This window comes from Podarcis filfolensis, assembly GCF_964270895.1.
Source record: "Podarcis filfolensis genome assembly, chromosome: 5".
NCBI lineage: Eukaryota > Metazoa > Chordata > Lepidosauria > Squamata > Lacertidae > Podarcis > Podarcis filfolensis.
The window spans coordinates 72,763,305-72,791,274 of NC_139608.1; the positions used below are offsets into that span (position 1 = coordinate 72,763,305).

The 27,970-nt window shown below is 41.2% G+C and overlaps 1 protein-coding gene and 1 long non-coding RNA gene across 5 annotated transcripts in view; both read right to left on the bottom strand.

The window, feature by feature from the left end:
* The window catches only part of ARID5B (AT-rich interaction domain 5B), a 178,720-nt gene that overhangs the window by 55,224 nt on the left and 95,526 nt on the right, over positions 1-27,970 (bottom strand). The window lies entirely within an intron of this gene.
* LOC310762895 lies at positions 18,391-26,406 on the bottom strand. Its single transcript, XR_014548291.1, has 2 exons — positions 19,601-26,406; positions 18,391-18,589 (listed from the first exon to the last, which is right to left on the bottom strand). It is a non-coding gene; the product is annotated as an uncharacterized lncRNA (long non-coding RNA).

Genomic DNA, 27,970 nt, shown 5'->3' on the forward strand with positions numbered 1-27,970 from the left:
AAACAAGCATGCACCTTGAGGCAGCCTACGTCTCCCTATAATAAACAAGCATGTTATTGCCAGTAGTAGAACTGTTTCTAGGTCACATATTTCTACATTATATTTCCTGCCACCCCAGCTAATCTGTTGCTATTAACATATGACAAGGATCCAAATGAATATTGAGAAAGCACAAATTGCTCTCTTGCAAAACAAAAGATCAGATGGGTGAACATCTTTTATACCTCCATTTTATTATGTAAAATGTAAGCATTAACTTGATTCCTTCTTCTGGGAATTTCCTTATAGTAGAAGGTATTTGATTAGGCAATGTTTATGTGCGTCAAAGATTTTCTAAGTTGAAAAAAGCAACCACTTCCATATATAGCACAAAGAACAAAATAATTGATTGGTACTTCTGTACAGTACAGTTCAACCGCTGAAGGCATGAGACAAACAGAAATGCAATCCTCACTTTATCAAATCAGTCTCTTTAATGCTATACTTCAAGTCTTTCTTAACAGAGCTGAGAGATTCCACAATACAGAAAAACTCTGAGTTCTGCTTTGATAACCAGTATATACTACATATAGGTCAAACAAGGAAAACACACATTTAGATGTCTTTTAAACACGGGCACGCACACACACAAAATATAATGCTGATTATGACAAAACTATGAGGAAAAGAATGAAGTAGTTGTTTTGTTCTGTAAGAAAAGTGACCCTTGTGTGCTCAGTCACCGGACTTCAACAACATTAAAAACGATAAACAATCATTAACTTGTGATTATAGTGGAGATAACTTGCTGTAACCCCCCTCCTCTTTTAAAGTAACCATTGTTTTCATTACTTCCAGGGACTATTATAATAATGTCAGAAATCTAAACACCACAAGCCTCTCGAGTGGCTTCTAATTGTTTCTAATCTTACATTTGTCACACAAGTGGTTTCAGGACATTTTACATTTTAATTAGCTCTCAGATGCAAGGCTGCTATAATTTGATACTGATGCTCTGGAGGAGAAGAAGAAAAACCCAGTTTCCTGCTGGCAGTGGTTCAAGTGGAGAACGAAAACAAAACAAACACATCACCCCTCAGCTTAAAAGCAAAGGTCCCACCCCAAACCTTCTTCCCTCGCCCCCACAATGTTTCATGCTTCAGCACTGCCTGCCGCTAAGTGTTTTAGAAAGCAACTCCAAGGTTTGGCATCTGAGGCTAGCATGCGAAGGGGGGGGGGGGAGGAAAGGGAAAAGGGAGGAGGGGATCAAGAGAGAGTAAAAGAAATTATTACCCATTCCAGTCGACAAACATCTGCTTGATTTATCTCTCTACTCATGAATGCTACAGCATGTGACTGCGCGCTCACTACATCCCTGGAAGTAGTCTCGACTCGGTGTGCATGTCAGTCTTACACAGAATGAGCGCTCGGAGTATTTGCTTGGCGCTTACAAATCCCCTCCCCCTCAGCTGCTCCGTTACTCATATAAACACAGATGAGTGACTCAAACAGAGGAGAGTGGGATGTGCACTCCGGACTCCAGCTCTCTAGCGGCTGACACCCTGCCAAGAAGCCTGCTCCCTCGTTTACAAATGTAGCTCATGATTTCATCCTAATTGTTTTGTTGCTCATGACCTCTTTGCTCGACACCAGTTGGAGAGCATGCCGCGTTCCACAAACCCAGGGTCGCTTTTAAGGCCCAGAGAGAGTGAGAGAGTGAGCGAGAGAAGGTGTCAATAATATCTCCCTTCAAAAGAGGTTGCGTCAAGCCCAAAGTGCTTTCTCGATTTATTGCAGCCTGATGCGAGCACTAAAATCTAACGACTGCTGTAGAGTAAATGGGGCAAATTCATGTTTGGCAAAAGCACCTGAAGTTGCTCAAATGACGAGGATTAATTCTGGCTCAGGATCTTGGGTTTTGTAAGGATTACTTGTTTTATGGTAACCAGAACGAAAGCACAGCTAGTTCCCAGCATGGGCATTTTAGAAAAATACAGGTTATTCCTGAATTTCAGGGGCATGCAGTGTTGTTTTGCACAAAAGGAAAACACGCGAAGCCCTGCCAAATTTCTCGGTTTAAAGTTTTAATTAATTAAGTGAAAAGCTTCAAATGGCAGAAAAGGGCAAATTCCTGGAATAAAGATCTTGCTTATGCCTGGGTAGTGGTGGCAGCAATATAGAATTTCTCATTTCTTCGGTTGCTGAGGAATTTGGACAGGAAATGACTCCATCTAGAATGTTCTAAGATTACTTCTTGTATAACATAATGCAACTTTAAATCTCATTCATATTGGATGTATAATTAAAAGGAAAGCATCCCGATGAATCAGTGATGACTGTGGTATTTCACTGCATAGCGAGAGGCAGTCTGACATTAAAAGTAATATTTCCATTGCAGCTGAAAAGATTAACACATCGCCATACGTAATGCACATACTGTATATACCACTCCTAAGTGAGCTACATTTCCCTCTGCTGAAAAAAAATGATAGGTGATCACAAAATATGTATATGATCTATTTATTCATGGTGACATGATTATCCAAAAGATATTTGATAGATCATGCAGTGAAAAATACAACTTCCCACCAAAGAGATCAGTCATCAGGAATATTCAGAATGTTGAATTGTTACAGGATGAATTAGTTCTTCGTTTTACATGTTTACACTCCACTTCATCCTATCTGGATTTCAGGGCAGTGAGCAACCCATTTGTAGCACAATACAAGTAAACAATAATAGAATAACAGATTTTCAAAATCAACAAAAACTAATAAGTTAAAAATGCCCAGTGAATAAAAATGGGTTCTCATAGATCGCCCCGTATTTTCTCTCTGAGAATGTCAGAAGATAAAAATTCATGCCATCTTTTTTAAAAGCAAATAAACCACATACACACAAAATCAGTTCACCCAAAACTCTGCAGAAAAGTGTTAGAGTAACTTAAACTCAAATAAAGTAAGTAGTAGATCCTGGTCAGCAGATAGGTAAACTTGCCAGATGTGGTGCTTTGAACCATCTGCTGAAAGAGTAGCCCATGGTTGGCGTGGAGAGGAATGGGTGGTTGGCTTTTTCTGCACTGATTCTATGAGAGTTTGCTGCCTGGCTGGTCTTTGTACCCTGCAACATCAACCTCCCCTTCCTTCCTTCCTTCCTTCCTTCCTTCCTTCCTTCTTCTCAAGCAACAGAGATAGCACCAAGCTTAAGGGGGAGTGGGGAGGAAAACTAGACAGCAAAAGCAAACACAACTACTGTGGGTTGCCTGGGGTAGAAAGTTCGGCCCTACAGTAGGAAGACTTCCCATAAAACCTGTTTATGTAATGAGTACTTGTAGAAAGTCTCAGTGCAGCCAGATAATTACCCGGGAACAAGATGTACGTAATCTTGGATTCCATGATGGAAGAAATGTGGTCCATAAATGTAGTAACATGAATAAATTAAGTATGTGCATAACAGACTGTGAATATCATAACTTCTTGTCTGTGAAGCAGGCAGAATTAAAAAGAAACCAACAAGAGAATGAAAGAGCAAAGAAACAGACCAAGTACATGGGAAAATGAAGAAACAACAATGAAAGTGGCTCATTTTAAACAGTTCAGTCAACTTAAAACTTTAGTACAGTACAGTTTTTATTCAGTCACACTATGAGCTAGGGGAACACATGCCTAATTCGAAGCTATTTTTAATTACTTATTAGGGAAGGAAATATTTAAATTGCCTTTCTAACAATGAACAGTACTTTTGATTCTTTCAGTGTTATCGAACAAGACCTTAAATTGAAAATGTTGTAATATGTAAAATGACAAATTTAAGCCAGATACCTAATCAGGTAATTAATTAAAATGAATGACAAATCAACAAATTTAAATGGATGGAAATTGTAGTAACTTGCTATATTCCAAGTTTAGGTGCCTATGACAAAAGTTAACCTGTTCTACCAAGCGAAAGTATGAAACACTAGAGTTTGATTCAAACAGTGGTGAGATGGTGGTGACAAAATATTACTTTTCCACCACCAATGCAGCTGGTTCAGGTAAAGCTAGTTCAGGTAATGAATGCCCTTGTATTAATATAGGGAGGTGAGGAGACCTAGAACCCCTGGAGGCCTGCTGCGATGAGTTTCCCATACATTTTACAGATAAGGCCACTCATACTCATATCAACTTGGATGCTATAATTGGTACAGGGGCTGAAATGGATGGGATTGGCACACCATCTGAGCACACTGCAAGGGCTACTTTTCGGCTTGTGCAACCCGAGGATGTGGACAACCTTCTTGGAGGGCTAAGAGCTACCATGTGCTCCCTGGATCCTTGCCCAACTTGGCTACTGTGAAATCTACCAGGGCGCAGGTGGGCTTATGGACCTCTGAGATGTCTTCCCCTGGGGAATGGATGGGAGTAGAACACAACCATGTGGTTTTTCCCTGGACCTCGCAGTAGGTTTGGATGCTATCAACTCTGCTATCTTTCCAGACCTATTGTCAGGGTTAAGCTTAGAAGGTGTGAATTAAAAGTGGCTTTCGTCCTTCTGGAAAAATCAGTATAAAAGGTGCTTTGGGTGGGGTGGGGGACTTCTGTTCCACCACTTGAGCTCCTTGCTACATCAGCCTGTTATCCTTGCTGTAAGCCACTGTAATTTACCCTATTGGCATGACTGCGTAGATAAATAAAGCCAAATGATTTACACCAGCGGTTTTCAGTCAGTGTGCCGTAGCACCCTGGGGTGCCTTGAATGATGGTCAGGGGTGCTGCAGGCAACACTGGCCTCTGTCCCTCTTTCCTTCCCTCCCTCCTCTGATGCCCTCTTGCATCTCTGCCTCCCAAGGCTTGCACAGCTGTTTGTTGCAGCAGCCCTGGCTACAAGTTCTGCAGGTGAATGGTGCCTCTGGGGCTGGTCAGGGGGTACTGGTTGCCAGGAGCTGAGGCAGCCTCGGAGTAAGCAAACAAGCGAGGGAGCCCAGCCAACTAGTCCTCCAGCCCTTGCTCTTGGGAATGGACAGTGTGAGGAGGTACCTCTCTTTGGGGCGGGGGGGGGGGCACCTCAGAGACTGCCTGGAGGACTCCCAAGGAGAGGGAAGAGGAGAGGAGAGGAGGCTGAGGGAAAACTCCACAAGGGAGGGTGTTCAAAAAAGGGAGAGAGGCTGTCAGCTCTGCAGGCAAGGAGTGATATAACTGGGCTCCTGAGCCCCACAGGGGTGCTTCAGAAAGAAGGTAGTTGGTCAAAGGAGTTGTGTATTCAAAAAGGTTGAAAACCTCTGGTTTACACATTTTCTTTCTTTTTCATAGCTCTCCCATTCTTCCTGTTTTGTCCCTAATCCTGACCTTTGTGACATTAACTATTTCTGTGGAAATAGTATGGTGACACAAATCAAACAAGAACCAAAGATTGGGGGAAAGTTCTGTTTCAAAATATGTACAATAGCAACAAAAAGGAAGTTCACCTAATTATTGGCAAAGCAAATTGTTCTCGGTACAATAAAAAAATATGATTACTTTTCCACCTAGCTACTTCCTGGTGTCAAAATAACTCTGGGATTCTGGGTGAGGTGAAACAGTGTGACATGGAAATTTTGCAAATATCAAGAACCACACAAGCCCTTGCTGACAATCTGAGCTTAGCAACTCTTTCCATTTTAGAAAGAAAGACTTAACACCATTCATAGCTCTGAATTCCCAAGATAAACTCACTCTTGCTTTTTCAGAAGAAGAATGGGACATAGATTTCCTGCGTTTGGAAAAAGTGATAGCAGTATGAAAACTCACACAAAAACAAAAAACCCACAGCGTCCCATCATTGTTTAAAGGAAACAGAATACAATTAACTCATGCTATTTTTTGTTTTTATCATAAGGCTGATGAGGAACAAAAACACAGTTTGGCCAAATAAGGTTAGTGCCTTAGATATTTCAGTGCCCTAGGTTGAATATTAAAAACTGCTAAATTCAATTAAACCTCCAGTCACCATCAACATCTGGAACTTATTGGTTTCAGTGCAGCTTCCATAATTTGAGAATTGCCTGCCTTTGGGAGCTGATTTCCATTTGACTTTTTGTCCTTAGGTATGCATACCTGAGTCTCAAATACAGTGGTACCTCGGGTTAAGAACTTAATTAATTCTGGAGGTCCATTATTAACATGAAAGTGTTCTTAACCTGAGGTACCACTTTAGCTAATGGGGCCTCCTGCTGCCGCCGGTCCCCCGGAGCACGATTTCTGTTCTCATCCTGAAGCAAAGTTCTTAACCTGAGGTACTACTTCTGGGTTAGCGTAACCTGAAGCATCTGTAACCCAAGGTACCACTGTACACATGCACCCTGTTGAACCTGAACACAGCAAATCAGGCGAGGTGTGCTCATTAAGATATATTTTCTCACACTGAAAGGACATCCATTATCTATGCAGAAAATCATAATGCGTGAAGTCTGAAAATTTGGTGGGGGTGGGGAATGCCTGATGTGGCCCTCAGTATTAAATAATAATCCACCCTGTCATAGACTGATCAAAGAATCACATAGGCAAGCATAATAGTTATGAAGTTTGGCCTAGGAATCATCAGTAGTCGGGGTGTAGGTATACTTTCAACTCCCAAATGACACATTGGAAAGAATAAAGGAAAATGCTGAGGTGCAGGGGGTTTCTATAATCTTGCTGAAGAGACAAGGCACTTTTCAAGTCAAATTAATATTTAACTTTAAAAAGCAAACAGCAGTGCAACTGGCTGCAGTGGAAACTTTAACAAAGCCCCTAACAGAGACAGTTCTGCCCCATATACATGTTCACAGTTTTGCTGGAGTGGCCATAAAGGGAAACTCTAGTAGAAGCCATTGCATCTCAGACGACGGCCGTAAAGTAACAAAATATGGTAGCCCACAAAGAACCATTAAATCACAACAATAGTAATCCATGCAACAGATGTGAGGAATCCTTGTCCTAGGTGGATGGTCCCATTAGCTATATGGGAGCCATTTTTTCACTGCCCCTTCCAATATTATTTTGTGCCCAAAATGAATGCCATTAGACATTGAAAACTGCTAGCTAACATTTCCCAACTTTGAAGGTCTTAATCTATGCAAATAAATATGCAAAATAAAGAAAAATGATCGCAGTTGACAAACAGTTAAATTGCAAAAGATTTTAAAGGCTAATAATAAAAATACTGAGAATTTGTATAGTGCTTCGGGGTGACCAAAGTGGTTCACACCATCCTTTATTTCAAATAGCCCTGTCAACTCTGCAAAGTAACCCTGAATTATTGTCTCCAAGTAGCAGATTTGGGTGAGGCTATGAGAGAGTAGCTTGCCCCAAGGCTGCCTACCATATTCATGGCAGATGTGAGATATGAATCAGAGAAGTCCTTGATCAGAGATGCTATTCTATGTGCCATGCAAACCAAACATACAGAAAGACATGGCCCATTCATTCATTGTGGTACAACCCCCCCCCCAGATGCCACACAGTTTTCTGCTATGGGCAAATAATTTTCTATATGCATAGATGGTCTAAGACAACAAGAGTAATCTGAGTGTAGCATTACTCTGGTTTTACAGCATGAAATATTTCTTATTAACGTTTGATGAGTCCTTGCCAAAATGTGGGTTTGTTTTTTCAATTCATTTATTTTGATTGACATCAAGAAGTGTTGTTACAGAGCACAGGTTGCTGAAAGGAGTTATCAACATAGCTGAAGTCCAGCTAGCTACCTGGGCGTATTGTAAGAGATCAGTGCTGCTGCCAAAGGCTTTTAATGAGAATGGAATGTATTACTTCATTTGAAATACCTGGATCGTTGACGTGTACCAAACACAAAGTACTCTTGGAATTCTCTGGCAGTTGCTGGAATCATGTAAGCGAACTTCCACAACCCGCACCTTTCCCCCCTCATTTCGTTCAACAAACTTAACAAATGTATTAAGTAATGATCGAAATCCTATCCTCCCCTGCCGCTTTTTACTCTAAATGCTATGCTTATTTCCTGATGCGACTATTCCGTTCTGGCCTGTAGGTATTAGGGCCTCTCAGAAACATTTTAAAAAGACACTATTTTTGTATGACAGTAATGTACTGTGATAGCCATTCTCTATCCCTCGCTTGCCTCCAGCTTCACAGAATTATAGAAATCTCTGTTGCATTCCCCACCCCCTTTAAGTGCACAGGAAAGGACTGAGATGAAGGAAAGGAGTGGAACATGGATAAAGAAGCCAAATAACTTAGGAACAGTAGTTGAAACCATCTCCAAAAGGAGGCAGTGCTAGCTGTCTTTTTTAAAAAACAAATGCCTAAATAGATAATAATAATAATAATAATAATAATAATAATAATAATAATTTATTTATACCCCGCCCTCCCCGGCCAGAGCCAGGCTCAGGGCGGCTAACACCAGTAAAATTACAATAAAAACATAATAGAAAAAAAGCCAATTTAAAATACAGGTTAAAATGCAATTTAAAATGCAGCCTCATTTTAAAAGTAGCCCATAAATCAAAACCATAAGGGAAGGGAAACAGAAGGGTTAATGAGATCCAATGTCAGATACCCCTTCTCCACCTCTGTGGAAACTTCTGTGGGCATTGCCCTACCAACAACAGTGGAGCTCTGACATCAGTAGGGCTGAAAAAGGCAGAATGGAGGAAAGCATTGATATGAAGGATCCATTTTGTGCAAACAGAGGTCTATGGAAAAGATAAGGTGACATATCTTTGTTAATATATGCTGAGCTTTGAAAACGGGCACTAGCTATTGAAATGAACATTCAGACCATATCTATAAAATACAGTCGTACCTTGGAAGTCAAATGGAATCCGTTCCGGAAGTCCGTTAGACTTCCAAAATATTCAGAAACCACAGCACAGTTTCTGATTGGCTGCAGGAAGGTCCTGCAGCCAATCGGAAGCCATGGAAGCCCCAATGGACGTTCGGCTTCCAAAAATAGTTCGCAAACCAGAACAGACACTTCCAGGCTTGCAGCGTTTGGGAGCCAAAATGTTCGGGAACTAAGCTGTTCGAAAACCAAAGTACGACTGTAAGTGCTTTCTTAGTGATAGGAAAACGTATATTTGAAAGTGATGTTTCTAAAATTCTGCCAGCCATCAGGGCCCCACCATCATGAAAGCAGCTTGGTCACACGCCATGCTCTCAACGCCGCTATGTGGAGTGGCTCTCTTGTGTAATGGCAAACAAATGTACCTATTTTCATCCAGCAACTGTTAGAGGTTATGTGAAACTTAGGGTATTAATAACCTCATTCATTCAAATATGCCTATGCTTAAAAGTTAAGCAGATGGTTAAGCTCCTTGACTAAATCAGAGACAAAGTTCCACAAACATTTCCAAGGCGCGTTCCCATGAGAATAGGGGGAGTGAGTGTCTTGGGGTGGGGGTTAGGGAAGGAGCCACCTGGGATATTAACTGGAATATGTGATCCTTGTTTATTAGAGAACGTCTCTCTTGCAAAGTTAGATTGGCTTTCAGCCACCACACCCATAATCCCCAGTTGGCACCTGGTATGAAACCTTCCAGTTGGCAATGGGCTCTGAACTTGTTATTCAAAACTGTGCGCAGATCTCTGAACTGGCAAGGAAAACCTCCCCCCCCCCCCAAGGAGGTACCACTGTAAAGATAAACCTACAAATTATGTAGCAGCAGATCAGTGGGTCGAAGGTTAGAATGGCCCTTCCTTGCCCTGTTGCCCAGTATCCTCTTACTGGAAATGAGGATACTCAGGTGAAACCTCAGCCCTGCCATGGAGCTGTACTATCCCTGCCATGCTATAAAGTGGTACCTCTGCTTACATACTTAATTCATTCCGGAGGTCCGTTCTTAACCTGAAACCGTTCTTAACCTGAGGTACCATTTTAGCTTAATGGGGCCTCCTGCTGCTGGTGCGCTGCCGGCGTGCGATTTCTGTTCTCATCCTGAGGTAAAGTTCTTAACCCGAGGTACTACTTCTGGGTTAGCGGAGTCTGTAACCCGAAGTGTTTGTAACCCGAGGTGTTTGTAACCCAAGGTACCACTGTATCTGCACTAGCACAACCGGACGCCTTCACCTGCCCCAGCTACAACAGAACATGTCTCTCCCGCATCTGTCTCCACAGCCACACAAGTGCTGCAGCTTCAAACAGTTTGACTCCCAACCCCAAAAGGTGCACTCCTCCATTGTACCCCGAAACAGGTGGATGCCAAGATGAAGCATGCCACTTTATTTTCTCCCACTGCATGTAGCTTGTCTGGGTAGATAAATAAATAATCAAAGAAGCAGATGTGTACTGCAAGGCCTCTCAAAAGCGGTTGGGACAGGCTGCATAGTGGAAAAGACAAATGTCGCTACATTGGAAATGTTGAAAAAATGATTTTCCTTTCCCCTAGCTCAAAAGTGTTTTCTCCTATTCAGGACAAAAGCTTTTGTAAGACCGCAGTCTAGTAGAGTCAGCACTATAGAATTTAAAAACCCTATAAGCAATAAAATTATTCCATGCTTACCAGTAGTGTGTGTGTGTGTGTGTGTGTGTGTGTGTGTGTGTGTGTCTGTAACATCTTTTGGGAGGAAAGAGTCAGCATTGATTTTTTTTTAGGAAACAGGGTAGATTAAGTTGACATGCCATTGAATGTTCTAGACATTTCCCCATGACTTCCCCCCTCCTGATGTGTAACTATGGCAGTGATTGTACTTATTGGCAGAGCTGATTTTCTGCCACATGGTATGCATATTTCAGCATCCAGCATTATTAACTCATGACCAATTGTCAGTTGATCATTATCTAACATATGAGGAAGCCAAAAAATAATCCCTTATTTGGGCAAAAGCAGCCATTCTCCCCCACTGTCTATATTTTCCCTTCCTTCCCAGGCCCTTTAGTTGGTTTATTATTTGCTGTCAACAAAGAACCAGAAGCTACATGTATATATATATATATATTTAAAAAAACTGCAAGAAGGGAAAATCAATCTCTATCATGTTTTAAACACTTAGCTGGCATTATTAAACCAAGCAGATTTGTTCCCTGAAAGAAAACTCTCAGTTGCCCTCTAGTGTCATCTTGATGCTACACAGAGTAAGAAGAAAAATCTGCATGCAAAATACAATGTGCAGTCAATGTTAACAACTGATGGGAAGAGACATTCTCCAAGCTAAAGGTTATACAAAACTTGCCGGTTTTATATACTCAATTGCAAAAGCTTTTCCTGAACTGTACCATTTCAAGTTGAGGGGGAGGGCGGGGTAAGTTATATGTTTAAATGCTTCAAATTGGGGAAGGGGTGTGTGTGAAAAATACCATGCTAGGGACAAGGCTGAATGCAGTCTTTCTCTCTGACATAGTAGGCTTGTGTGCGCAAGTTGTATCACTAGATGAAGCAGCTCTGGAGAATTTATTCTTCCACCTGCAGCTTGAAGTGGTACTGTCCACAAAAAGCTTTATCAGGACGTGCCCTTTATACTCCAGCTCTGATGAAGTCAATGGAAGTTTCTTCCAACAGTAATATACTTTGGACTGCGGGGGTCAGCCCGCTTGTGGTGCGTTCTCAGAATGGGGCCGTTCAGAAGGAAAACAACAACAAAGAGATTTAGCACCGTGACACGCCGCTTTAAAAATGAAATAAAACCAGCGTAGTTCACAGCGCTGGCCCAATTCATAGGTCAAAGGGGTGGTGTAGAGGCTGCAAAGGCGGGGGAATGTGCTGGGGAAAGACCCTCCTCTGAAACCCTGGGGAGTTGCTGCCAGCCAGTGTCAGCAATATTGAGCTAGGTGGACCAAGAGTTTGACTTGACAGAAGGCAGTTTCCAATGTGGAAGAGAGCCAATGTGGTGTAGTGGTTAAGAGCGGTAGTCTCGTAATCTGGGGAACGGGGTTCGCGTCTCCATTCCTCCACATGCAGCTGCTGGGTGACCTTGGGCCAGTCACACTTCTTTGAAGTCTCTCAGCCCCACTCACCTCACAGAGTGTTTGTTGTGGGGGAGGAAGGGAAAGGAGAATGTTAGCCGCTTTGAGACTCCTTCAGGTAGTGATAAAGCGGGATATCAAATCCAGACTCCTCCTCCTCCTCCTCCTCTGGGAGTCCAATATTGAGTCCAACCTATTGAGCAAGGATATCTTGCCCTAAACCCGCAACTGGAACATGGAAGATGGCCTTATTCTGAGTCAAACCATTGTCCATCTAACTCACGGTCTGCACTGACTGGCAGAAGCTCTCCAGGGTTTCAGACAGGGTCCTCTCTGAGCTCTACGTGGAGATGCAAGGGGATTTGGGACCTTCTGCATGCAAAGCAGATGTTCTGCCACTGAGTTTTAGGCCCTCCTTCCATCCCAAAAGTAGTAGGATGAGCATTAATAGCTTATCCCTGTTCACCACCTCTGCATATTACGCTTCCCATAATGGGGGAGCACAGGGCAAAGCTATCTGAGCAGCTGCAGGGACTCATATGGGAAATGGCATTGCTCCGAACAGAGGATGTTTATAAGCCATGCCTTTTCAGCCTTCTTGCCCAACCATTTTAAAGCATGGATGGTGCTGACCATTACACATGTACAGGATGTGGGGCAAAGGCTTTTAACAAGAGCTGAAGCCTTTTCACGAGAAATCGCAACATCTATTACTTTCTTTAAAACTTCATTTCTAACTTAAAACAGCCTGACATGCCCACCAGCTCAGTATTATAGGATTCTAGGGTAAATGGGAGTCTGTAAAATTCCCTAATATGGAAAAGAAATGGAGTTGTTTTCCCCCCCTGAAGAAACAGTTTGTTTCTGCTAATGAGTAACATGTGCAGAGATTTGACACAACCAAACACAACCAGACCAGGTGTGTATCTTTCTTCCGCCCCCTCCACCTATTTTGCTTAAAAAAGAAGCTGTTGACAGCCTTAAACTGCACATTTAATATTAGATTACTGAATTGATTTTTCACAAAATAAAACAAAATAGTCAATTCAATTTAAGATACAGTTGGAGAGGCTTGAACAACTTATTGAGCAACAAACCCATTTCTAAAATGCAAATGAGGTGGTATTAAAACAAACCTATAAGGGTACATTTAGAGGAGAGGAAAGCAGCAAAACAAATGCATTTTCCAGTCCATCCTTAGTAATGATGCCAAACATTTATTTTGCTTGACTGTTGCTTTGATAAATCACTATTTCTCAAACAGCCAGTCTTTGTTAGCCTTTTTTAAAAAATGTCCTGTTATTGTTAACATTGCATGAGGAATGCCTGCATACTTCCATTTTGTTCACTTTCAAAGTACAAGTAACTAATAAAGAGTTTCGCAATAGGAACAATCCATTCTTCCCACTGCATCATCAGCACCCTTGAAATACTGCTATTATAAAACTAAACAGTAAGCTCTTTAGAAACACTATACATGACGTTGCTTGCTTGTTCTGTTTTGATCAACCACAGTTGTGCAACTTCAAAATGTTTTTCTTTCCCAACTTTTTCCTTCTCTGAAGAAACTGATATATCCTCTTAATATTTATAGAAAGAAAACACAAATTCTTTGGGGGAGGGTTATGAAGAGAATATAAAAGTCATCTCTATAATTTACTGGAAGAGGGCATGTTAGAGTGCTTGGAATGTGGGAAACCATAATTGAAAAATAAGGATTTCTTATTTTAATCTGGATAACACTGAAATGCCACAAGTGGTGGTCTAAAGCATTTAAACAGGAAAACTGAAATGTGGATCATTTTGATTTGCATAATCTGACATTTATAGAGTACCTCATTACAAATGGGTTCGAAGTGTGTTTTGCAACATACATGCTAAAATTATGGGGCAAAGTCAACACCTCAAGTGTAGCAATGTTTCATTATTTGTGCACCCTTGCCTTACATTCTTATCATCAGTGCATGTCAGTAATGCAACTGGAGTGGACTAAGCTTGGGATGGAGTTTAGCAAGGATTGGAAGTATGCCATAGTTTTGGCCTCGATACATTGGGCCATTGCATGTGTCCAGGGGACACATTTTATTCTGGCCAAACCCCATAAAAACCATTGCAGACTAGAAATATGAAAGTCATATTGTAAGGCCTGAACTTCAAAACAACTGCCCAAGTAAGGATGGCTCCTTAGTCCAAGGCAGCTCCTCTGGCTCCAGCTTATCTCACTCCTCACAACCCTCACTTTATACTTGTGCTACCTTCTTAACCTGTTCCTGCCAGTGACTTGCATAACTTTTGCCAATATCTGACCTCACGAGGTCAGCAATATTCCCTACTGACAGAATGGTCTTTGAGAATTGGCTCCGATAGATCTGGGCAGCCAAGCATTGATCTGGCACCAACAAGCAGGGCAGGGCTCACACCTGATTGTGGTTACACAAGGAAGGTCTACTGTAAAAGGAGATTGTAGTAACAACTGAAAGGCAACCTGCCATGCCTCTCAAGAAAAAAGGATCCTGCACGGGCCTCCTCCAAGGTGGGCTTTCTCCACTACCAGGTTCTCCAAATACGCAGTCTGATACATTTGCAATGGTTTCTGGGTCATAACATACAGGAAGTCCTGCCAATAGCTTAAAGAGCTCTTGCTACAGAAGCTGCAGTTGTCTTAAAAACTGCAATACCAAATATCTTAGATTTCCATGCAGACTATTAAGTAGGAGTGGACCTGTAAAAAACAACATGGTGGCATTGATCCAAAAGCCAGATATCGACTATGGCAAAACAAACAAACAAACAAACAAACAAACAAACAAACAAACAAACAACATTTACTCAAGAAAAAAAGTGCTCATCTTCATCAGAATCATCACTGCTAGACGCCTCTACAGTGGTACCTCGGGTTACATATGCTTCAGGTTACAGACGCTTCAGGTCACAGACTCTGCCAACCCAGAAATAGTACCTCGGCTTAAGAAATTTGCTTCAGGATGAGAACAGAAATCGTGCAGCGGCAGCAGGAGGCCCCATTAACTAAAGTGGTGCTTCAGGTTAAGAACAGTTTCAGGTTAAGAATTAAGTTCTTAACCCGAGGTACCACTGTATATATCTAAGATATCAACAGTTTTTCTTGAACTAGATACATTTATCTTCTAAACTGAAAAGACAAAAGAGTAGGGTAGCATTACCTCAGTGTCTAGTTATAATAATTTCCGTTGACCACAAATGCAGCACGAACAGATGGACATATTTTACAAATGGTGTCTGACTATTCTGCATTCCACACATCGGTATTATTGATCTCAGAGGATGTGAATATAAATTCTTTGACACAACCTTCTCATTTTCAGGCATTGCTGAGCAACATTTTCTCCCTGGGTAGAAACCAACTGAGTGGCCAAGCTACTTTCCAATCACTTGAGTGGAATTTCCACTCTCTCCTTTTCCCAAGTTTGAGCTAAGGATTATTTAAAAACTGCTAAATGACTTGCAAGATAATGACAGGAAGAAGGTAGGAAAATAATAATTACTCCCCAGTAATTATTGATTTCAGTAGCACTTCCAAGTGAGCATAGTTCTGACTGCAGCCTTAGTGCTATTGGTATATTAATGCTGTCATTAATTAGAAAGGAATTCAGGTTCAACCCCCATTTCTGAGATACTTATCTATTCTGATCTATTCTCTGTAACCATATTAGTCTTTTACTGTATTCCATCTTTGCCCGTGCTTCAAACGTGCAACTGCCAACGTTTTGAATGGGTTATCTTCTCTTACTGACACCTTTGTTTCACAAGCGTGTAGCGTAACCCTGCTTTATTCTGAAGCCAACCTAAGATCAGATTATAACTGTGGCTCACTCAGTCAAGGAGCAAAACCACTCCAACCCACGTCCCACTGCAGCACGATAGGTTACACATGCTCAACAAGTGCAAGCGCCTCATCCACATTCAGGAGGTTACGATGGTATAGTAAGTGGCATTGTAGATTGCACAGGTGGTGGAATGAGAAAAGCAACAAGCTTGTTGCATCATACCACTCATCTGATAGCTTAACTGATAGGCGCCTACTACAAGAGTAGTGGATCAGCCAGAGTTAGGACTACGGTTAGTTTGAATGCCTAATAAACCTCTGTCATTCTGAAATTTTGGCAATTAAAAAAAAAAATCATGCTGGGTCTCAATACATAAATATACCAATACATATTTCAAGCTGCCACTAGAATCATAGAATTGCAGAGTTGGAATTGTAGAGTTGCAATGCAGGGATACGCAGCTGTCCCATACAGGGATCAAATCTGCAACCTTGGCATTATCAGCACCACGCTCTAACCAAATGAGCTATCAAGGATCTTGAAACATCCTATCAGACAATTATTAAATTATCTTAACAAATCCGCACCACTCCCACTTGCACCCTGTTCTGCTTTCAGGGTGTGCACCAAATTTTGGCTCTCTATTTGCCTTGATCGTTTAAATACTCCATAAGTAAATGAGTGAACTCGAAGCATATATAAATATGCATAATTTATTCTAAAAATACACACACCTTAAAGTCTTAAGTAAACATCTCAAAAAACATGTTTGCTTATAAAACTACTCCGAGTCCCAATCCATAAAGCAGGTACTTAAAAATTCAAACGAAGATTTGCCCTTCCAAATCAATAAAAGGCTTTTATAAAGCAGAGAGATTGATTTGCAGCTTTAAACTTACAGTAATGTCATATTTTAGAACTTTCATAAATAATGCTTTTATCCTGATTGCAAAATAATACACTGCCATGCAAACGGGGGGGGGGGGGGGAGAGGGAGAGAGATTGCACAGAAGTAAAGATTTGTTCAACAGGAATTAAAATGTTGGCTTTTGTTTTTTCCTTTTCAGGATGAACGATAGCTACAATTTCACTACTGAAGAAAGCTACTTCGCATGCCTAGGTAACAACCACATACGTGGTACAGTATTTAATCCCCCTTTCCCCATTTTTGGTGCCGTTTGAGTCTACTAGCAAGCCATACTTAGTTTATAAAACCTGAGCTAAATACATTCCCATGTTTGTAGCACAGTATACCTTTAACTATACTAATAACAGCAGTGGCTCTTGAACAGAGAGGTGATCGTGTTCAAAAGGGAAGCAGTCACAAACAGCGGACAATTCAGAAGAATGTACAGTGCACTTGTGTTCAACTGCATGCGCCTCAAAGCCTTATGCAACTATTCATTTTCTGTTTCATTTGGCTGCAATCCCAGCTTGTTCTGTGCTATGCCACACTAATTTTACAATAATAAACTGTTTCACAATTGTTATGCAGTCATGCAAATAAAGAGGTTGTGGGAGACATTTTCGCTTGATGATCTTCCTAGCAAAAGACACCATCTTGAAATTACATTTAGCCTGGTGAATGAGAAGGGGGCGGGCTTAAAATAAGCAGTGTCCCGGGACATGTGAGAGTTTTTAGAAACATTTTTCTTAAAACAGCCGCTTCAATACCAGTAATCATGCCAGTTGAACCCTCGCCTACTGATCTGCTCACCAAGCCCTCCCACACTGCTCCAAAACCATTCCCCCACCCCAAGTTTTTCCTCACCTGTTAAAATCCAGATTCACTACAACTTCCAACCAGAAAGCAGGTTGCATCACACAGCAGATGGAACAGAAGGCAAATCCAAGGGGCGCAAGACAGCCATATTAACAAACTGGTTTTCCAAATTTCAACGGTTAAATATTCTTCAGGGGGAAATGCTCAACATATAAAATCACAAATCCAGTCAAGTAGCGATTTCCTACACTGCAATCTTATGGCATGTCTGCTCTGAGGTAAGTCCTACTGATTTCAGTGGGCTCCTATTCTCAGGTAAGAACTCTTAGGGCTGCAACTTACATTTAGTGTGTTATACAACCATGGAGAAAAGAGCCTCTCTATGCTTTGGAAACCTGAACAGAATGAAGGTGTTGCCACTACAGCCATGGAAGAGAAGGCAAATCAAGTTCCCTCAGAGTTGCGTGGGGCTACTTCTTCCTCAAACAGACCAAGAACGCTGACCAAAAGAAGATTCTGGTCTGGCTTAGTGTTACAGCCCTATAATCAGAGCCCAACTTCCCCCTAAAGCTTCTCTGGAGTGAAGCAGCATACAAGTACAGCATACAAGTATTACAGAGAAGTTAAGTTTTGGGAGGGAAGAACCCCATACACACAATTTTTGCGCATCACAGTATCCTGGAAACAGTAACTAACACATTTTAACCACACATTTCTACCTTCCTGTGAAGAGTCCTGGGGGGCATCTATGGAGTAATCCCATTTCCCCTGTCACAACAATCCGAAGAGGTACGTCACGCCAAGAGAAAGTGAACAGTCCAGGTGAGTTTTGTGGCACAATAGTGATCTGAGACCAAGTCTCCCTGGTTCAGCGCACTATATCCCAAAGCAACTCTCAGCATATGTTTATCAACCTTGCTGGGTTCATAACAACCTGCGGTCTAGGAAACCCAAACATTTATCACACTCCGTTTGTGATAAAATAACGAAGTCAAGACGCAACTGCAATTTTATATATTTTTATTAGCATGACGCAACATGGTTCTCTGATGGGCCTCTTAATATATGCCAACAAAATTTCTGATGGGCAGGTAGAGCAAACAGAAAGAAAATCACAGGAAATCATGGTGCCTGCAAAAGATTCCATGCAAAACTGTTACATCAAATCCTCCCTTTGTCTTTGGAATTATCTCAGGGCCATCTCCTGAAACAGGAACGGAGTATCAATAGCACTTGAGTAAAATGGATGTATTTAATCATGGACTGGTGCCAACAAAGCAATATTAGACTATGAGACAACTTGATTGCTGTCTCCCCACTGTATCCTGTTACAAATTCTAAAGTTGGATTTCGACAGCAGTTTCTCCCAGTGAGTGCTCATCTGCAGGGCAGCAGGTTGGTGAAGGCCATGACTACAACTCCCAACAGCATGAGGCCACAAAGCTATGTTGGCAGGGGATGATGGGAGTTGTAGTCCAAAACATCCAAAGGGCACCAGTTTGGTGGATGCTATAGCACTAAACCAGAATCACTTCAGTGTATTATTATTGGACAAAGCTGGTTTTTGAATCATGGAACGACAGAACTAGATGGGACCTTGAAGGTCAGAGCTGTACCACTTTGGAGTAGAGATGGGGAAGCAGAGTTTATAATGCTTCCCTCACTCAGCATTTCGGGTAGGAATCTAGACTCCCTTAAGAGACCCGACCCACTTGGGAAGATTCACCCTCCCAGAGGGCTGGTGTTCATCTCAGCCTTACCAATTTCACACTGGAATATTAGCAAGTCCTCATGTTCATAGACACCATAGGAGCCAGGGCAGCGCAACTGAATGCTTAGATTTGAACCATTTTCGCCCTTCAAATAGCTAGCCCGGAATGGGCAGGTTTGGCACTTTTCTGGTTCAAAACTGCCCCTCTTTTCAGATAGTTATGTTTATTTTAGCCTCGGTGGATATTTTAATTAACATATGCAAATGAGCCATGGCATTTTCTCCCTGCCGCCTTCCCTGAGAGAGGTGGCAACTCTATAGCAGGTCATGGCAGGTGGTGCATCACATCCCCTGACTTTAAAATACAAATACTCTATTGGCTTTCTCCTTCAGGCCTTGGCCTTGGTCACTAAAAACCTGACTCATTTCAATTTATAGGTGAGAGAAACAGGTTACAAGTGCAAATGAAATAATATCTATATGATATAATATATGATTATTGACCTCATAAATGCACTCCCTTGATTTGTAATTATTTTGCTTTTTGTCCAGGACTTGTAGAAGCCATCCGAATGCCTTCCTTGACTCACCTGCAGTGGCAGCTGACATTTTTGTTCAGTCATCTCAGCCTCTTTGGCTCTGCAGCATGCTACTTGATGGTTGCTAGGCAACTATTGTTGAATACATGCATAAGACATTAATTGTCTGAGCACTTTTTAAAAGAGAGAGAGAGAAATTCTTCAAAGCTGAGGACACTGTCATATCTAAAATTGGACATGTTCTTTATCGCAGTCATTTCTCATAGTTTGTGCGCTGTGTGTTTGTGTCAAAGGGTGAAATGAGTCACAAATTACTCAGACATCAATCCCAAAATTGTAAGTAGCCTCATCTATAGCAATGACTCATTCAAAGAATTTTATGTCTTCTTAATCTTCTGCTTTTCATTATTCTGCTTGTCATTTCGTATACTTCTGCCTGACATACATTTGCCCTATTTTTATTTTCTATATCAGCAAAGGATATAGAATAGAAGGTATATCTGTAACTTATTATTTCAGTTCATTTAGAGCATCTATCACCGCAACCCATAATGGAACCAGCGAGAATTCTCATTTGTTTCACTTCAAAGGGACACCATAGCCTCACAGCTGATGCCAAATATTCTGCACTGATTTACTAGTAAGCGCAGATTATATTGTACAGTGCCCCCCCCGCCCAGCATTCCAGCATCATGAACAAGCTGCAGAGGCAGTAAACACAGACTTCCATAAATTGACTCAAACTTTACCAAATAAACAACTGCAGGATCTTAAGCTAGGTAATAATTTTAATGACTAAATTCCCACTGTCACGACTAAAGCTAACACGAGACGTAAGACACACACAGCTAACGAAAGTACAGCCTGTATCTCATGCAGTCCCTCCGCTAAATGTTTTTGATAGGTCTGTCAGATGATTGCAGGATCAGTAGGATTCAGCCTAATGAGGATAAGTACGTTGCTGATACAGGAATTTGTTATTCCAAGCAATTGGCTGGAAGAAAACCAAGGAAGCTTTTTTCTGGAACCACCAGCGAATTTTGACTAAGGCAAAATTTGAGGGACGTTTGGAGGCTACTGCTTATGCAGACATCCTCAGGAATTTTAAGGAAAGTATGAAGAATTTTAAGAAGATTAGTGAAATCTCTCAGAAAGGGAGGAGGTTTACATCTCTGACCCTCTTATGCTACTTCAGTGATCTGGGAGCTGCCTCTCGATGGCAAAACCCCACAACATTGTAAGCGTGATGGATTCATTTATATCAAGGCATTTTAAACTATGAAAGAGGGGTGGGGGAGATAAATTTAAACCACTGAGTCAAATCAGCTTTCTCATTTTGTAAGTCATGTGCTTCTTTAACAAATGGACATACCAACTGGATTTTAGCAAACCTTTCATTCATGGTGGCTGCATGGATGTTCTCACTATCTGGAGAATTGTTCATCTGTAACCAATATGGTAAACCAAGTATTACCACACTCAGCTCCCTCCAGATTTTCAGTCACCAAAGGTACAAATTACCTGGGCTCTATGTCATGGCCAGTAAAAGGCCATGGGTAGCCATAAAATCCGGACCAGGCGATTGCATTTTCAGCGGAGGCCCTCTGAATTAGTTGTTTGAGCAGAAGTCCATAAGGTTTTGCTCAATTGGGCAGGCAAGGGCAGAAGTCCACATTTTTATCAAATCTGACCAATCCAGAAGCTTCATGCTGCCTGCCAATCACAGGGGTCTCAGCCCCTGAGATCTTTGGTTCAGATCCAGGAGACTACATGACCTCAGGCACAGATGATAGGTTCTGCTCAAGATTAGAACCACCAAGTGGTAAATCTTAAAGCATCTACTATGAGGCAAACATTCAGCTTAAACCACCCAAAAGTATCCTCCTTGACAAGATTCTATACTCACTCGTTTCAGCTTCTCTTACACTTCCTAAGAATTAAAAATTGACCTTTTAAAAGGTTCTCCTCCTCCTCCCTTACTCACTGGTTGCTAACACACACATTTTAATTAATGCAGTCATTAAGATTATTATACAAGAATTCCAGGTGAATCAAGAGAGAGGTGGGGGAGTAATCTGAAAGAGCTATTTAAAACTCACACTGCATCTCTGCTTGATTTTTTGAGCTTGTATTAGTCAACATACTTCAGCCAACTTATTTTAAAATGGTATAATCAAGTAACATTTTCCAGCTTTGACTCAACCCAAAGAACAAAATAAGAGTGCTTCTCACTGTCTATAATGAGGATAATGTACAAGGTATTTTGGTGAAGTTAAAAGCCAAGTAATACCTCCAAAAATAAATTAGAACATGCACACGCATTTAACTATATATGTGACAAATCTCTAACCTCAGCAGGCACAGCTAATAGAGAATTCAAATGCTATCAGGACAGTGATTCTACCAACCATCAGTTCAGTCAGAATTCTACACAAACAGCATGAGGGTCTAATATACAGCCCTCAGTGTTAGCATGCACATGCATTTGTATCACTTTATTTCTCTGCACTGGCAGCTAAATATGCGCTTTGACTCAACTGAAAAACATTGCATTTGAGGGGTTATTATGTGCAAATTTGGTCCATGGTGTTAATAAGAGCTGTCCCATTTACACATGCAAGCCATCACTTAATGTTATTTTACGGTTGCCATATTTCAAAGAGTCGATTTCTTCCATGATTTATAAACTGCTCTAACTCAGACCTGTGTACAGAAATAGAATTGCATGTACAGTCGTACCTTGGTCTTGCAACTCAAACATTTTGGCTCCCGAACGCCGCAAACCCAGAAGTGAGTGTTCTGGTTTGCGAACGTTCCTTGGAACCCAAACATCTGACGCGGCTGACACGGCTTCCGCTTGAGTGCAGGCAGCTCCTGGAGCCAATCGGAAGCTGTGCCTTGGTTTTCGAACGTTTTTGGAAATTGAACGGACTTCCAGAACAGATTCTGTTCGTCAACCAAGGTACGACTATATGAACAACCTCCATCTCATGCAGTTAAAAAAAATATGGAAAAAAGCTATATGTCCACTGCAAAGCATCATGCACTCATAAAAGCCAGTACCAACCTTTATAGACCACTGGCTATTGAGAGAGAGAGAGAGAGAGAGAGAGAGAGAGAGAGAGAGCACTTTTCGTCTTCTGTGAAAGCCATTCACTTTGTTGAGTTCATAATATAACTTCTCATTAGTTATAGATACAGTTGTGACGGAGCAAGGGGATTTATTTACTTTTTCAAAATTAAGTCTGTTCCGTCACTGTTTCCAAAGAACCCAATGCTCAGGGGAGGAAAACAGAATTATCATTCAGTCAAATGCTTATATTCTCTGTGACCTTATCAGATTCAATTTATTCATTATGACATTCTGTGTGGTATAAAGATGTTGGCTGACCTTCTTAAGCCATGAACTTACTCTGTTATTTAAAGGTGGTTTACACCAACACACGTTGGTGGTCTAGTGGGTACAGCTCAGTTGGTAGAGCAGGAGACTCTTAATCTCAGGGCTATGGGTTCAAGCCCCATGTTGGGCGAAAGATTCTTGCATTGCAGAGGTTTGGACTAGACGACCCTCTTGGTCCCATCCAACTCTCACTGGTCCATTAAATGTGGATTGAAATCAAATCTGGTTCACACACAACCCCTGTATGCAGGATCTCCTAGGTACGTATGATGGCAGGCAGGAGTGAGCCTGGGTTTCAAATGCCCTCCTTGCCACCACTTCACAAAGAATCTACAGATTCATGGGAGATATGGCTACCACTGGCTACTAGGCAGCTAAATGTCATGTTTGCTGGAGATCACCAGAGAGAATGGACTATTGCTTGTAGGTTTCCCATGGGCACCTCGTTTGCCACTATGAGAACAATATGCTGAACTAGATAGGCTTTGGCCTGATCCACATAGCTCTTCCTATGTTGTTATGGATGCTCTTAACTCAGTGGCCTACAACAACCTCTTATGATTCTATAACTGAATATGAACAGATCACATTCAGTTACAGAGTAGGCCTTGCTAACAATATCTATCTTACATGCAAAAGCTCCAGGTTCCATGTATGGTGATGAGGGCACACCCGACACACCTGTTCCCATGTCCATGTTTGCTGTGGGTCATTGAATTGTGTGGTTGGTTGTTTTCTTTATAATTTTGCATTATACTACCCTGCCCTTCTTCTTAGCTAGGAGGGCATATTTCACTTCTTTCAAAAAAAGCATACATTACACATACCCACCTACTCAGCAATCGTTAGACAATGCGTTCCTTTCTTTTGTGAGGGCTAGAGAGGAAGAGTTGTTTCTCTTGTACAATGCAGGATAATTTACAATCACACAGAAATATGCCTCCCCCTCCTCAATCGTTTTCGCTACAACCCAGCAAATATTTGTGTGCATGTATTTGTGCAAGGCTTGTGTGCATACTGAAATTGGTATTTTTTAAAAAAACTAGAACCTGAATCAAACTGTGTTGGGGAAACATTGGAGCAGATGTACTCTAATGGGAAACTGAGCCAGGAACCATCTAGATGCAGAGCATGTCCCCACAATTAAGCTACGAGTCTCTAAAATGCCCACAGAGCTGAAAGTATTTAACTTGGTCCAAAGAAACCCAGATATCAGCCAGAGGAGATCATCTTTCAATCTTCCGGTGCTACACACAATAAATGTTTACCACATCCTAAATATGTTTATTCAGAAGTAAGTCCCAATAAACTCAGTGGGAATCATTTTCTAGTTCATGGGTTTTTAAGATTGCAGGTTTAAAAAGGGCGGGCAGAAAGAATTAAACCATTTGGACAATATTATCTCAACATAAAACATGGAGGATTAAAATTACTGTTTGTTATCAGTGTTCTTCCCTCATTTGTCATTGTGTTGTATCATCTCCCAATTACCCCAATTTCTGCTGAGTATGTCTGTTCCTTAAAGGCCCAGCCATAAAACGTATGGACTAATTGTTGAGCAGAACTGAGGAGCTATTAAAACGGCAGCACTCCAGCACTTCCAATGGAAGTCAATTATTTCTGCATGACTGGGTTTGTAGTATGGCTCTAACTCATGCACTGCGGCTCGGAGATAAATTAACCCTTTCATTTTGACACAAACATGATTCAGGGGCTGCAACAGGAATAAAATGTTACTTCAGAGTTTTTAATGAAGAGGTTACAGAGAGAACTCCAAAGGTCATGTCAAGGTTTCTTTAATTCAAGAGGCTACGTGGATTTCTGAGTAAAGATTTTAATAAACTTGTCTATGATTTCCTGAATCACTATTCCTCCCCCCCATTTCATATTCCATCCTCTTAGGCTCGCTTGAGGACATTTACAGAGCGTTACAAGCTGTAACACACCAGCCTGTTCCTTCCTCCTAAACAGCCATTAAAGAGAAAGTCTGAAATGTACACATTTCAAAGATTACTTTGCAAGCATGAAGCCCTTTCCCCAGATGTTTTACATTTTGAATTTCCCAATAAATGAATAACATACTAAGAAAGCAAACAAGAGCTGACATTATTTAGTCTAAAAGTTTTAAAATGGCGTAACATCTGTAGCAAAAAACTATTTTGAATAACTATATTTAACTATCCACAGTGTTCAATGTGATTCGAAACTAGTTTGCTTTCCAACCCACCTCCAGTACTTAGAAGGCTTGAGGCAGGCAAGAGTTTGGAGGGGTGCTGAAAGAGTTTTAAGAGGGGACTTTGTTTCCCATGGTGTTCAACACACATTTCTTTTGTCTCGTTTGCTGACTCTGGTCAAAGAGGTTTTTTGAAAGAACAGATAATCCTGCCAAACCTCTTTTACCAGAGTCAAAAGTGGGGGAGAAAGTGAACCTTTTAAGCATTTATCCTTCTTTCAGACTTGCCTTCGACTCTGTGCAAAATCTGTTGGCTGTCTCCAGCCAAATGAAGCAGTAATCAAAGTTTCCTCCCCATTTTAATTGCTCAGACCCTCCAATAGCAAAACCAATACTGTATAGGGCTAGGCTATTGAAATAAAAAGTTCCTACCATCTTCTTCTGGTTTTCACAGACATATGCACAATCTTTCACATGATACCCATATTCCCAGTTAAGTGCCCAAACAGTTGAATAATATGCATCAAAGTACATAACTAGATACTGGGTTGTTGGGTTTATTTTTTTTAAATGACAGCATTCACTGGTACAGAATACTGACACCTCTTTTCTGCTGTCCCTGCTACCCATTTGTGCTGGCACCCATGGCACTTTTGGCAATATATGAGTACCGGCACCTCATCCCCTGCAAAACGAAAAGCTCAGACTAGGCAATACAAACATGGGATATGCATGAACAATCTCCTGATCTTTTTTTTTAATATACTGAAAATCAGCATTGGAGGCTGCACTTCGGAGCAGAAGAGAAGTGGAAAAAAGGGGTTTTGCATAATACTTTCCCTTCCTGCTATTTGTCTGTTCAGCACTGCTCCCTCCCCAGTTGCTTTCACATTCATTGGGGCAGGGCGGGGAGAGAAAAGAGTCTCCCCCAAGACCAGAAAAGCAATTCAGAAAGCTTGATTTTGAACCCCTGTTCCTCTGCCCATGGACAACATCTTTGCACTAAAAAATGAAAAAGGAAAAAAAACAAACATTGGGAGAGTGTCCATAGGTCTGCAATATAACATCCAGTATGGCTCTCAGTCACACAAGCAAGACTTGAAACTGTGCCAAAACAGGGCTTTTGAAAATTGTACCTTGACCCCTTTCACAACTAAATACAATCTTTATTAAAATCACTCTATAAAACTTCAGATCCTGTCTCCCGCCTCACCCTCTTTTATCTGCTTTATAAATAGCTAATATTCACTCATTAACCCAGAAAGAAAAAAAAAAACTTTTGCTACATTCTGTGAGGTTTTCTTTTCACTTGCAGTGGCTTGTGAAATGCCTTTAATTAAAAAAAAACCTGGAAGAATTCTAAATCAGGTTTGCAGATTCATTTCCAAGGCACTCCAGCATGCTGCCTCTTTTTTTAAAAAAAAACCCCTACAAGATCCATGTAAATTTATGCAAGTTCCATAATAATCACATTTTTCCTAGTTGCATTTCATCTAAATAATACATGAAACATGCGCACACACGGATTTTTAAAATCAGGCTTGCGTTACTGGAATCTTCCTCCTTTCAGCATTCTTGTTGGGACAGAGATCAATTTTTACTCCCCCCAGTAGAGTAGCCTTTCACATCAACTAGTCACTACTAAACCCGCGAGCAGCGAGCAGTTAATGTTACCCTGCAAGAGACAAATCAAAGCTTTGATCATTTTTATGTTGCTCTAAAAGATAAGGGTGAAAAAAGACACATGCAAATTATTTTGGCTTAGAGTAATTAACTAATTGCGTGTTGAGAAAAAAATTAAACAATGTTCGCATGAGTCACTAAATGTGTTTTTTGTTCTTTGTTCAACTTTCTGGCACACCCTGTGTGCTTCCTTTCTTGGTTTAAAGAAATACACACTGGAAAATATGCTTAGCATTTGGAGCAACAAGGAGAGAGACACATAAATGCAAAGTCTGCTATTCCCTATTTAAAATACAGCATCATAGAATCTCAGAATCAGCCTACACTGCTTGCTACCATTCTAGAATTTATCCTTTGGTTGTCCTAGAACAAAGAGAGGATACATCTAGAACACAGATTCCAGAACTACTGTATTAAGCCTTCCTTAAGTCAAGGAATTTTTTTTAGTCTTCCCCAAGTTGGTAGGTCCAGTTTTGCTTATCATTCTAGATATAATGAGCATCTGGGTCTTTTGGAGATTTCCCCACCCATGCAAACTGGGGCAGTGAGGAGCGACGGACAAAAAGAGGCTGATAGGGAAACAGGAGAGGCAGAAATACAGCAGCAACTACATCCTGCTCCACTAGCTTGGGACTTTTCAAGATATGGGCAAGGTCTCCTCTTCTGGCTGCAACCTGCCATCATGATCGAAGATTATTCCTACTCTACCTCTCAGCCAGACCCAGGACAGACATATATCAGAGGTCAGGAAGAAGCAGGTATTATTCCCCATCAACTTTCCTGATTCTTTAGGGAGAACACTAAATATCCGAACCACTCCCACAAGCTAATGACAGGTCACTGTTAAACAGCTCAGCTGACAGCACAGCAATCATTAGCATTGCTGGCAAGTAAACAAATTAATGAAAATATCTGTGCAAGACCATTGGATGTCAAAATAGGCAGAAAGCGTATTTGTTAGAGCTGCCAACCAGGTTGTTGTTGTTGTTGTTGTTTTTTAAAAAATTACTTTTTGAACCAATAATATTTAATCAAAGTGGCATATCCTCCAGAATGGAATCTTTCTGTGATGTTGAAGG